The sequence below is a fragment of the Polyodon spathula genome, chromosome 56 (assembly GCF_017654505.1).
Source record: "Polyodon spathula isolate WHYD16114869_AA chromosome 56, ASM1765450v1, whole genome shotgun sequence".
Taxonomy (NCBI): domain Eukaryota; kingdom Metazoa; phylum Chordata; class Actinopteri; order Acipenseriformes; family Polyodontidae; genus Polyodon; species Polyodon spathula.
The window spans coordinates 268,368-280,287 of record NC_054589.1 but is presented as its reverse complement, the minus strand read 5'-3'; positions in this window follow the sequence as shown (position 1 = coordinate 280,287).

Genomic DNA, 11,920 nt, shown 5'->3' with positions numbered 1-11,920 from the left:
AGGCAATGCCTATAGTGACCCCTGCTGGTAGAGACTAATCATTTTTTATTTGCTTTTAGCAGTGCTTGCAAAGGTAACACGAAAAGTTCCTGACAGGACAACTGAGGAAGTCAGCACCTCCGGTCACTTATTTTTTAAAGTAACAAAAACGCTTATTCACTGCCAAACGTGAACTACTTTAGATGTGTAATGACTGCAGTATAGGATACTGAAGGTTAGGGTTTTGGTGTCGGAATTGGATTATTCATTGTAAGCACAGCTTTATTTTAACTTTGCATGAAATTTTGTGTGCAGTTCTGCAGACAGACTTCAGTACCCTCTGCCATTCATTCCTGGGATCTCTCAAGCAGAGGCTGAACGGTGTGATGGAATACAGTGTGGCTTAAGAAAAGACCATCAAATTCATATACTTTTGATCTAAGCGGAATTCAGACTCAGGGCTTAAGAGAGCTTAAAGTATGGAGGGCTAGTGAAACAGTATTTAGATTATGTCCTTTCAACCAAATGCAGTGCTGCTGTGCGTTTACTGTAGCTGTCCCTTGGTTTTTGATTTTACAAGGCTTTGAACTTTCAACTATACTGTAGAGCAGCTGCAGCTAACACAGTAACCTTTTAGTTCTGCATTAATTAATAATGCTTTATGTTTTTATTCATATTTGACTATCTACTAAACATGAAGTCTTGTCTCTTATTGTATTACATAGTTTAGTTGTATAACGTATCTACAGTATATACCAACAACAAGCGTCTGCCGAGATCATTTTCATGAGGAAATGTTACAGAAAAAGTGGTTAAAAAAATATATATTTATAAATATTCCAGAACTTCCAATTGTAGAAGAAGAATTGAGCTGTCAGCTCTGATTTGGCACAATTGCAACATTTCCCTTCAAAAAATGAACAAACATGCTCAAAGCAGTGCTGTGGAAATATCCTCAAGAAACTACATTGAGAATGAGGACCCCTGTGAATAAGCCTGAGGAGCGATAGCCAACACACCCAGCTGACTACATACTGAAAATGCTGCGCGCAGAAAAATGCAGGGTCACATTATGGTTCAGATAACATTATGTTTCGGAAAAGGCTAACAAGCACGAAAACTGATGGAACTACTCCAACCTCATAGGTCAAGAAATACATCTAAAGCACATGCTTTTGTTACGCAAACAGCAAATACATCTTCTGTAAGACGTAAGAGCTGCATCTCCCTGTTTTAAGACTGTATCGGTAAGGATGGGCAGCACAGCATGTCTGACACAACTCTCATAGCGGTCGGATAGTCAGTGCACATTTTTGTTGGCTGTTGCTTTTGTTCCCAGCGTTGCACTTACTGGTGCTTCACGATGAACATTATCTAAATTGATGACTCATTCTGGACAACAGGCTGTGTTGCATATTTCCACCCACAACTTCCCTGACAGAATTGGAAGAGAAACTGCCCTATGGCTATACACTCCTTTGTTCTGTTACATATATATATATATAAAATAAATCCAACATACGCATATCAAGTTTATTTATGTTTGCAATATGACTGATTCAAACTAGCTTCAGAAATGAGCGAGATTGAATTATCCTCTGGTATTCCATCATATATAGCCAGGTCAATCTACAGCAACTTGTATAGGGGGGTTCCATTCCTAAATAGCACTGATATGGTATTTCCCACAGGGACTCCAACCAGGAACGTAAATCAAATAATCTGCCAGATTCCATGGTTTAATATGTATGCTTAAGCCCATGCTGGACTTCCCCATGCATATGGTCTTGATAACAAATAATTACAAAGAGTGCTTTATTGCTTAAAGCAATCTAACTATTATCTTGAAAGTAGTCTATGTTTCCAGCTGACATACTAAAGGTTACATTCAAAAGGTTACAGTCGCTACAAACCTACAGTATCTTTTGATTTTAATAGTAAACATTAGGTAAGCCGACTGAAGTCATGGTTGAATAATATATGCTATGTTTAGAACACGGCACAACTTTAACTATTAAAAGTAGTTTTACCTATGTTTCCAGCACAAACACTATAGTATATAATAATAAAAAATAAACATGAAAAGCCCTTGAAAAGATGGGTATATAATAGGCATACAATAAAGAACATACTTTTCAGTAACACAACTAATTTATATATTTTATATATATATATATATATATATATATATATATATATATATATATATATATATATATATATATATATAATAATCTTCAGTGGTAAAGCAATGGTTCTGTACCAAGGGATAATGAGACTGGTGGAATGGTAACACAGTGGTAACATTTCCTATTCTTGACATCTGGTGATAATCCATTACTGAACCAAGGTATCAGTATCACTGTGCAACCATATCTGGATAGCTGTGTCATGTTTTTAACAAGACAAACAAAAACATCCTTGAGTAATCGCAAAACAAACAGGATTTCTGTCAAACCTGGCTTTCTTTGTTTTCTTTTTTTGTTTTGTTTTTTGCTGTCATCCAATAAACCAAAGCAATGGACTGGACCTCTGAGAATTAGCAGCACCACCCCCCACCCCATCCCACCCCCTTGATTAGAAATCCTTAAGGACAGCTCCATTTCCCTTGATAAGCAGACAAATGTATTTGAATGTTATCAACTAGTCATAGTCATCTGAGGTTGGTTTGCTTCAGCATTGCAAAGCAACCCTTACAGGCCAGGAAAAGAGCAGCCAGGCCGATCGCTCACTTCCAAAGTTCAGTACCTTTTAAATTATAGGCACCAGCTGATTGAAGGGGCTTAGGACCCCTGAATTCTTATCCTGCCACTACGGACTTTTACTGACAAGCAACCTCCTAGTTGAAAACAAGCACATCACTTTAAATAAAAACACATTGTGAGTTTCTTTAATGTTGCAATGATGAGTTCCATGTCCAGACTTTGAAATGGATGGGCTTGCTTATTTAATGTCTCTGTGTTTTCTCATCCGGGCTGGAGTCATCAGACTTTCTGCAGTCCCTTGTTATGATGTTTGCAATCACAGCTGCAGGTTTTCTGCTGTATCTGGAGGCCTAGGGAGTTATGTTCACTATGCATGGGAACTCATATATAAGGTTTATGAGCATCCTTTGTTATTTCGTTATCTGGTTCCTTACTTGGCAAGCCTGCCAGACTGTGCAGCAGTTCCTTGGTGAGAGGACAAAGAAAACAATCTTACTGACCTGCCACTGCATTTGTATTCAGTTACCACTTCAATGTGCAAGCAAAACCGAGCCACCAATAAAGACAGCAACTCCCTATTCTGGCAGCCCCACACGTGATGCCTCAGGCCCTTCTGAATCACAGCCTGGTTGCTTTGTAGTCACAGTTCTCTTCCACTGGAATTACCTTTCAACTTGCCCAATAGCAATTTGCCGTATATATTATGTACATGTACATAAAGCAAGTTTCCTCTCTTTCAATCTGTCTCTTTCTGCAATATGTTAAGCCTGGAAACACCTCTTCCAAACTGTTATGGAGTGGCTGTAGCAGGTGTTAGAACGAGGTTAAAAGCTCTACAACCAAAAACAGACGAGTCTGGCTCTTTCTCGCAATGGATAGTGGTCTTGTTTGTTAGTGCCCAGCCTCCACCTCTGTTACATGCCCTGGTAATGTTAGACCTACATTCATTCTTTACTGTATAATCCATCAAATAGCCCCCAAAAAACTAAGCAAATGACTTTCAAACCTGGATTTGAATTTGTATGCATATTCGTCAATGGTCCATGTAATGCTTTTCATTTCAATTTCTAAGCCTGTTTTTAAAACCCTGAATGGTATGTTCCCATTGTGAGCATTTCAAATCATTTTCCTTTTTTTCCACAGAAGCAGCAGAAGTTGTAGCAATGGTAACTAGAAACACTGACAAATTTTTTTCTTCCATTTCGTGTGGGGAAAAAAAATGGAATCTGAAATTTTTACCATAACGGCAGTGTTTCAGTTTCTGAAAATGTGTTCGGAAAGTAAAAGGATAAGCATTATACAGACCTAGAAACTTCCATCCAGCAGCTAGGACTCCAAGCTACACCCCTCCCCCAAGGGGAAACTCCCCAAACCAGGCTGAAAGAGTCTCTTCCGATTGGCCACAGGTAATTGTTTGAGGTCTATTGCAGAAAACATGTTTTCTTGTTTCTTGAAACATGTCTCTGGAAACATGTTTCCTCGTGCACGCTGTGCTTTACGACATTATGTTGACTTCTTGCTGCTGCATGCCCCTCTTCTTGGTCATTGTTAATATCTGCATGCCTGAAATTTGCCTTAAAAGTTTGAGTCGACCATTGAAACTGTCAGAACATTTTGTGTAACGTATGCTTTTGTCTCAAGCTACACTGTGATTGTATGTGTTTAAATTACATTGTCAATACACAACCACGTGCATAAGTAATGAACATATATCAAATGCCTGCATTGTTACAGTGTAGTTCAAATATAAAATGACAATCCTAAAAAAAACTGTTAGGTTAAATGGGCTTTAGCGTTTTCTAAATAGGAAATTACCAATTTATAAGGTACTGCCAGCGTAAACCATATCAGATGTCTGCCTAACACACAGCACTAATATCTGAAGGGAAGTTTAGAGTAACCTTTCATTTTATCAAAGTATTAAGAACCGTAGAGAACAAATGCAATAAAAGTTCCCATGGCGCTCAGACTAGATAAGCTACCAGCCAAGAGTATTTGAAACAAAATCTGAATCGTTTTATTAACTTTATTAAAACAAATAATACCACATAATCCACCTTTCCTTATACTGTTTATTTTTTCTTCTGCGTTTTGTATCAAATGCATTTCAACCTTGTTTTTCCTTGTGGAAAGTCCAATTAAACACAAAAGCAGGACCTTTCACAGGTCCGGTCTGAGCTGCAGCTGTGAAAATACTGCCGGGCAGCAGGCAGAGGCCAGGGGAAGTAACTTCTCTTCTGAGGGATTGTGGGACATGACCTTGTCCTAACCTGGAGCTGTTAGTGTAATATCCTTCACAAATATCTGAAACTCAAAAAACTGTCAGGACATAAAACTGGAATGAGCATGTCCTAGACTGTCCAGTATCTAGAAATTAAACACAGCTGGCCGTCAATACGTTCAAAAGAAATAATTTTCCTTGACTGAGGATAGCTGGGCTCAATTGAGCATACCCTCACAAGATTATCCACAGTTCAAAGACACAGGCAAATCTGCGGCCTATGTTACACATGTCTATAGCAGGCAACTAAAACTGAAGAGCGGTTTCTGAACTCATAATCAAAGAGCAACACACAGTGATTGCAAACATCATAACAAGGGACAGTACAAAATAAAAAGAACACAAAATTTGATTCTACCAAACTAAGCAAGCTCTATAATCCAGTAGTAAGAATGGAACAGCGAATGCACTTGTTCATTCTTTAGTTGTCTGGAATTCAGATGTACTGTCCTTTGCCTATTCAGGCCTGTCTGTGTCCCAGAGTTCAGCAGAACATCTTACAAGGAAGGACCTTTTAGAACTCACCAAATGTGTCAAAATGTGGTCCTATCTCAGTTATAATCAGTTCAATACAATCCCAAGCAGTAATCTTTTACATTCATGATGACATAAAATGTATCTAGTCTTGAGAAGGATTGAATGATGGTTCTACATGGGTAACACAAAAATAACACATGAATGATGAAGACATAACCACGAATATGAATTGTGCAAAATATTTTTGCTTTTGAACACCCACGTCTGTATTTGTTAAGAGGGTGGAGGCACGGCTCGGAAACCATTATCACTATGCACTGTACAACAACACTTCCACAGAACCTAACCAAGGATCCAGAAACAATGAGGCAATGAGACTAAAGCGTTAACCAGCTGAGTTCTAAATATACATCAGAAGAGGAGACTGCAGGGTTAATCTCAGTGCCCTGGGTCCCCTTTCCATTTTTAATGTTTCCTGGGAATTTGGCCACATCTGCATGTAACTCAAAATTGTCTTATGTTCTCAAGGTCTGAAGCTCTACCAAACAAGGTCTAAGCTGAAAAAAAGGGGGGGAATCTTTGTTTGACCTTGTTTCACTATGCTGCCCTCATTCCTTCATAAAGGGGCCATCGTTGTCCTCTTATCTGCAACAAAAACAAAATGTAGCCAGTGCAGCTGATTAAACCCCATCGTCACAACGTGTTCGGTCAAGTTCCTTCTGGATTAGACAATACACATGATGAATCCCTAGGCATGCCTAGAAAGATGAGATTATCAATCTTTCAGTTTGCTTCATTGAGGGTATGTTGCATTGCATAACGTGTGTTTATAGAGCTTATGAGAATTGCTTTGATTGCCATTTTGTAAATGTGTATTCAATAAGGTGTAGTATGTGTGACCTTTTCTGAGAAATACAACCAAAGTAGCTGAAAGGGTTCTATTGTAAGGCACCCAGTGCTGGTCTTTAGAACGACCTTGTTGAAATGTGTTACTGATCAGCACCGTGCCAGTGTAAGATGGTTCATTAAGGACAACGAAGAGCATAACGGGCTCTGTGATGTGCTGTCGTTACCGTTTCTGACCTTTGTTGGGGAGATGAGATTAAAAGCTTTTGCAAAAGTCTTATATTGTTTTGTTTTTTTACCATATGGTCAACCCTCAGTCATTTACCAAAAAGTTAAAAGTCAGATTGTACTTTTACCAAAAGATTTTCAACAGCAATGTAATGGTTCTGTACTAAGAACAATTGTATTACAAAATGTGATCTGTTGCTGAGGATGCTGCAGACTGGTTTTCCTAAGGGTTTCTTTAGGTTAATACTGTATTTGCTTGAGTAAACAGGTTAGGCGCTGTTCTCAGTACTGTACTGTTGGTACACCAATTCTGAGAATTATGATTAGAAAACAGAAGGGAAGCAAGTCAAATCTTAGTTTCTTCAGACAGTCTCTGTGGTTTTTCGCTTGATTAACTGTCACCTTGCGTAACCATGTGTGTGAGTGTGTGTGTGTGTATCTATAGCTGTCTGTTTTGTAAAATCAGCAAACGAAAGTCATCTCAATTATTCCTGACGGCTTCTCCAGCTCTTGAAAAGGTTGGGGCTTTTGCCTCAGGCCCGAACGTGCGTGATGTTCAGCTGCTGTAGAAGAAGACGTCAGCTCTGATTACAGTAAACACGGTGTTAAAACATGCCAGCTTGATTCATGCTTTAGTGCTTATTCCCATGCGGGGTTAATGTGCACCTGTTTTACTTTTGCCTGGAGTAAATAGAGGCGGCCCTGCCAAGTTCAACGCTGACAAGAGAGTGGGAAGGGAGCGGTGTTTGTAAATTAGGCCTTGGGAAACCAGCTTCTCTGTCTGCTTTGTCTTTTCAATTCCTTTGTCAGTACTACCTGAAATTCTGTACTGCAGTGAAATCAGATGCACCCCACCCTCTTTGTGACACAGGGATCAAGTTATATTGACTTTCAAAAACTGTTCGGTTCTGTTTCAGTTTGAGTTATTGAGTGGGAAAGACAGCTCTTATCGTTTTCTTTGAATGAGCAATGGAACGTGTAAGCTTTCACCTTTAGGCTACCAAATTCATACCCTGCTACCAGAATCTATAGAATAAAGACACATAGAGGTTATACCATTAATGTTCATGGAGCACTGTAGTTATTCCACGAAAGAGGATAGATGAATAAGTCACAAGTAAACATCTGAATTCACCTAATTACTTTCTTTAGGTCAAGCGTAGCAACACAGCGTTATTATTTAATTGGATTTATATGAATGAAAAAAGCCCAATAAAACATTGGTTCTCAAAGCGTTTACCTCTTGTGATTGGCTGTGTCTCACGAGGACCAAACAGAACTCCAAAAGAATTCCAAACCACAGGGTATCAGTAGAGGTTTCAAAATATTCTTCAGAAGTGTAGGCCCAGCTCTGGCCAGTATCTGTAATCTTTTCATTGATTCTTTTTTTCAGGTTTTATTTACCGGGGGGTTTATATGTGACCAGCTCATGGATACATCGGGGGAGAAGTGTGCACCATAGATTAATGAAACAGGACAAGACAACAAGACAATGGTTTGGTTGCCACCTCGAGCCATAGCCATCTATAGTTCACAAAATTGCTGCCTGTTATGGATTTTCAGTTTTGCAGTTAAAATTAGTAATAAACCAATATGACAAGATGTAAGCCATACTTCTCCTTTGGCTTGTGCTCTGTTAAATCACAACAATGAAACACTGTATTTTAGAGATTGCACCTTTTACTGTCACATTAGGGAGCAGTTTCTATCCTGGTTGTGTCACTAAACACAAATCCATTCCTGAGGGTCTAGGTGTTACCAACACAAAGGGGTTTGCCAGCTCTGAAAGGCCTGTCTCAGTGTCTTGACTGCAAGCCTTTAAATCTCTAACGCCGGTAAGCAGAATCTTCTAGAGGAGGGTGTGGTCAACACAGTGTCACCTGACAGAGGAGTCTATCTCAAGACACATTCTTGGGCTGCAAGCTCCCTTTCTAAAGCTGTACGTATATGTATGAACCTGGATTGTCTAGCTTTTCAATAGTTCAAAGTCTTGCACCTGAGTGTACAGACTAGCGTTTTGCAGTAGTCAGATTTCTTAATGTTTCCCTGTAATACATTTTAAGCCAACAGACATTAATTAAAGCAGAAAGAATCCTATTTTTAATTGCAATACAAGAAACAAGGTCTTATCCTAGAAACACACAGCCAGTGATACCATATTAAAACAATATCTTCTGGCAGTGTGATTTAATACCAGTATAAAATTATTTAACATCCTGTTGTGATGTAAAGAGGAACTGTGTACCAGTGGGAAATGTAAGAGTTTTCTGCTTCTTCTTTAAGTTTCCACATCCTGGTGACCTTTTAAATCTTAGAAGTTCAAAGCACCGCTGTGGCCTAAATAGGTCTCTCATAAGCAGATCCACCAGAGTGGAACCATCAAGCTGCAGCACTGCTCCTAGTGGGTGTCAAACATTCAGCAGCAAATCTGCTTTTTGTTGCATTTCTTACTTTCAGAGCACATGAGGTATTTCTTGCATCCAGAGTACTGCAGCTTAATGGTGTACTCTGGAGTAACTGATGTACTTTCTCATATGCTATGAAGGGAGGTGATTATGTAATATGTATCAGTGTTTCTTTTCTGTTTGGTCCCTGCTAAATGGGAGTATGATCCCCAGGAGGGAATTGAGTGGGACAATCTACCTGCAATGACTGATGCTCTTGTGATGACCTGATAAAGATATAACAGTAGCATTCCCTTACCTTGGATGGTCTTCGAGTAATTAAAGCTGTCGTATGAGACTCAGAGGGAATTGGCAGGAATTATCTTCAGATTTGAGGGCTTAACTTTCAGTAGCACTGACAAAAAACAAGAAGCCGTCCACTTCTTTTCACTCTGCAGGCCTGCCATGCAGCCACCTCAGAGCTACAGCGTCAGAGGACCAACCTGCTCCGGGCAACTTCCAGGCAGGCCCAGAGGCACCCGGCCAGTCTATTGGGGTCGCTGGTGTGCGGGGAGCCAAGGACACCCTGGCCGTCCTAAGCCCTCCCCACCCGGTTGGCGCTTGGCCAATTGTGCACCGCCCCCTGGGAACTCCTGTCCACTGTCATCAGTGTAATAGCTTGGACTCGAACTGGCGATCTCCAGGGTGCATCCTGCACTCCACAAGGAGTGCCTTTACCGGATGCACCACTCAGGCGCCTTACACTGAAAAACATTTTAGTCATCCCAGCTCAACTGGACCAAAGAGAGTTATCAACTTTGTCAATGGCTTATGACAATTAGGTATTTTTTGTTGTAAAGCCTTTATAACAGTCTTTAAAATGATAATAACCTTATACACAGATCATTTGCATGTATTTCCCTGTCATCATTTTCTTATTCACATGTGGTTCATGTGTCATCAACCATAAATAAGGGAAAACCCATCGTGGTTTACTTGAGCTGGAACTACACAATCTGAGCATCACACCCGTGCATCTTGGGTATATCCATGAATTTCTTCAGTACTGTATACTTTGGAAAGTTAACGGTTTGGGATACAGGAGTATTACTGTGGACTACATACCTGCTTCCAGTGCACAAGCTGTCAGACTATGCCTATCAAAGGAACCTTTTCAAACAGATATGTTCATTCAAAAGGCAAAACAGATAAGCTGAAGATATGTATTTTATTATATTGTTTTGCAACCTTAACAAAGAAGTATATGGGATTAGGGCGCTTAGAACTGGACAAAAGCTGTCTCTATTTTAGGATATTTTATTTAATAAAACTCAAAAGAGGAGAAATCCAATGTTTGAGTTCAAGTTTTCTTTTTTCTTTTTTGAGTGTCCAAATGTGTTCCCTCACCGCAGCTATCAACTCAAAAGATCAGGAGAATTGAAGGTCTGTGGGCGGCCTCTGATCCCACAACCAAAGAAACATCCTGCTTAAACCTAGAAGCTCTACAGTGGATGTCAACAAGCTACTGGCACATGGAGAACAAAGCCCAGCCCCACAGGTGACTGCTTGAGCTCACCGTCTGCTGGCCAGTAAAATCCATTGTAGCACAGTGAGAAAAAACAGTCCCTGAATGAGTTTGCTTCCCTAATCAGTAGGAACGCCAGTCTCTGATGCTCTCTGTGGAAGTGAAGGTCAGCAACATCACTGGTTCAAGTTTTCTGAAAAGTTATTTTTGGGATACAAATGATCTAATTATGTGAAAAAATTGTGTCCAGCTTCCAAAAGTTTGAATGCCCAACAGAAAAATAAAAACACTTCAACCCTTATCAAATGCAAAGTGTATTCATGAAAAGATGATAATCCAGCGTTTGGTGGGGATTGCCAAGGTTGCATAGTGTAATGTCCTGAGGCCGTCTCATGAGAACGTTGAGAGAATGATATTTTGCCAGCATAAGATTTGAATAAAAAGTGTAAAGCTGAAAACAAGAGCAAATCTTAAGATTAAAAACCAACAAAAAAATTCTGGCAAACTGGAATCATATCCAACATGACCTTCAAAATACACTCCTCAGAGTGCTTTTTTTAATACAAATGTTAAACTGTCTTAATAAAGTAAATTGGACTTAGCGTTCCTGTGTAATTTTCACAACGCTATTGCATACAGTTTCATTAAACCCACTTCAATGTTGCAACCACAAAATGTAAGCAATTGCGTAAATCTCAAAGACTAAATTGCATTGATTTTCCAGTGCCAATTTTTTTCTCAGTTATTCAAAGGAGGGAAAACATCAGGACAAAATGAGAATTTACTTCAGAAATAGATTGGGCATTACTGCAGTTATTTGACTTTACATGATTGTTCTGTTTGTCAGATCCATATTTTTGCGCGTGTGATAATGCCTTTATTGTAATGACCGAGACTGGTTGAGTTTAATAATCCTTGAAATCTATATCAGCTTCACCAGGATTTACACTACAGACTGCATGGAATATCCTTGTATTTTGCATCTTCTTTTGTTGGCTTTCATTTACAAAACAAAATACAGTGGATGCTTTCTTCTTACCTGTGTGTGCTGTGTATGAATTGTCTAAATTGAGCCTGTTTACATGGAGTTAATTAGCTGCTTTGCACATTGATTGATTAACAGCTGCCAACTACTGCTTTTTCACACGGATTCCTGTGTTAACCTCCCTCATTAAAACCAATTGTAATTAGCATTCCTTTGTAATTCTCACAGCAACACTGCATACAACTTTCTTAGCAGCTCCTTTTCCCTTCTTGTCCAGGGTCGTTTTAACACCATCCTATCAAGCCCAGCCCTGTTATTAGAACCAGGAGGCACTTCTTAAATCAAGTGTAATTAGAACTCAGCCAGCCTGCTCTCACAGCTATCAATTGGTGGCAACTCAATATTCCTGAGGAAGTCATGGCAACTCTTTCTTTGAAAGGGGGTTGTGAAACAAGATGTTTCTTTGAGAGCATCTGGTTTTAAACATCAAGAAGGAAAAAAGAAGAGACT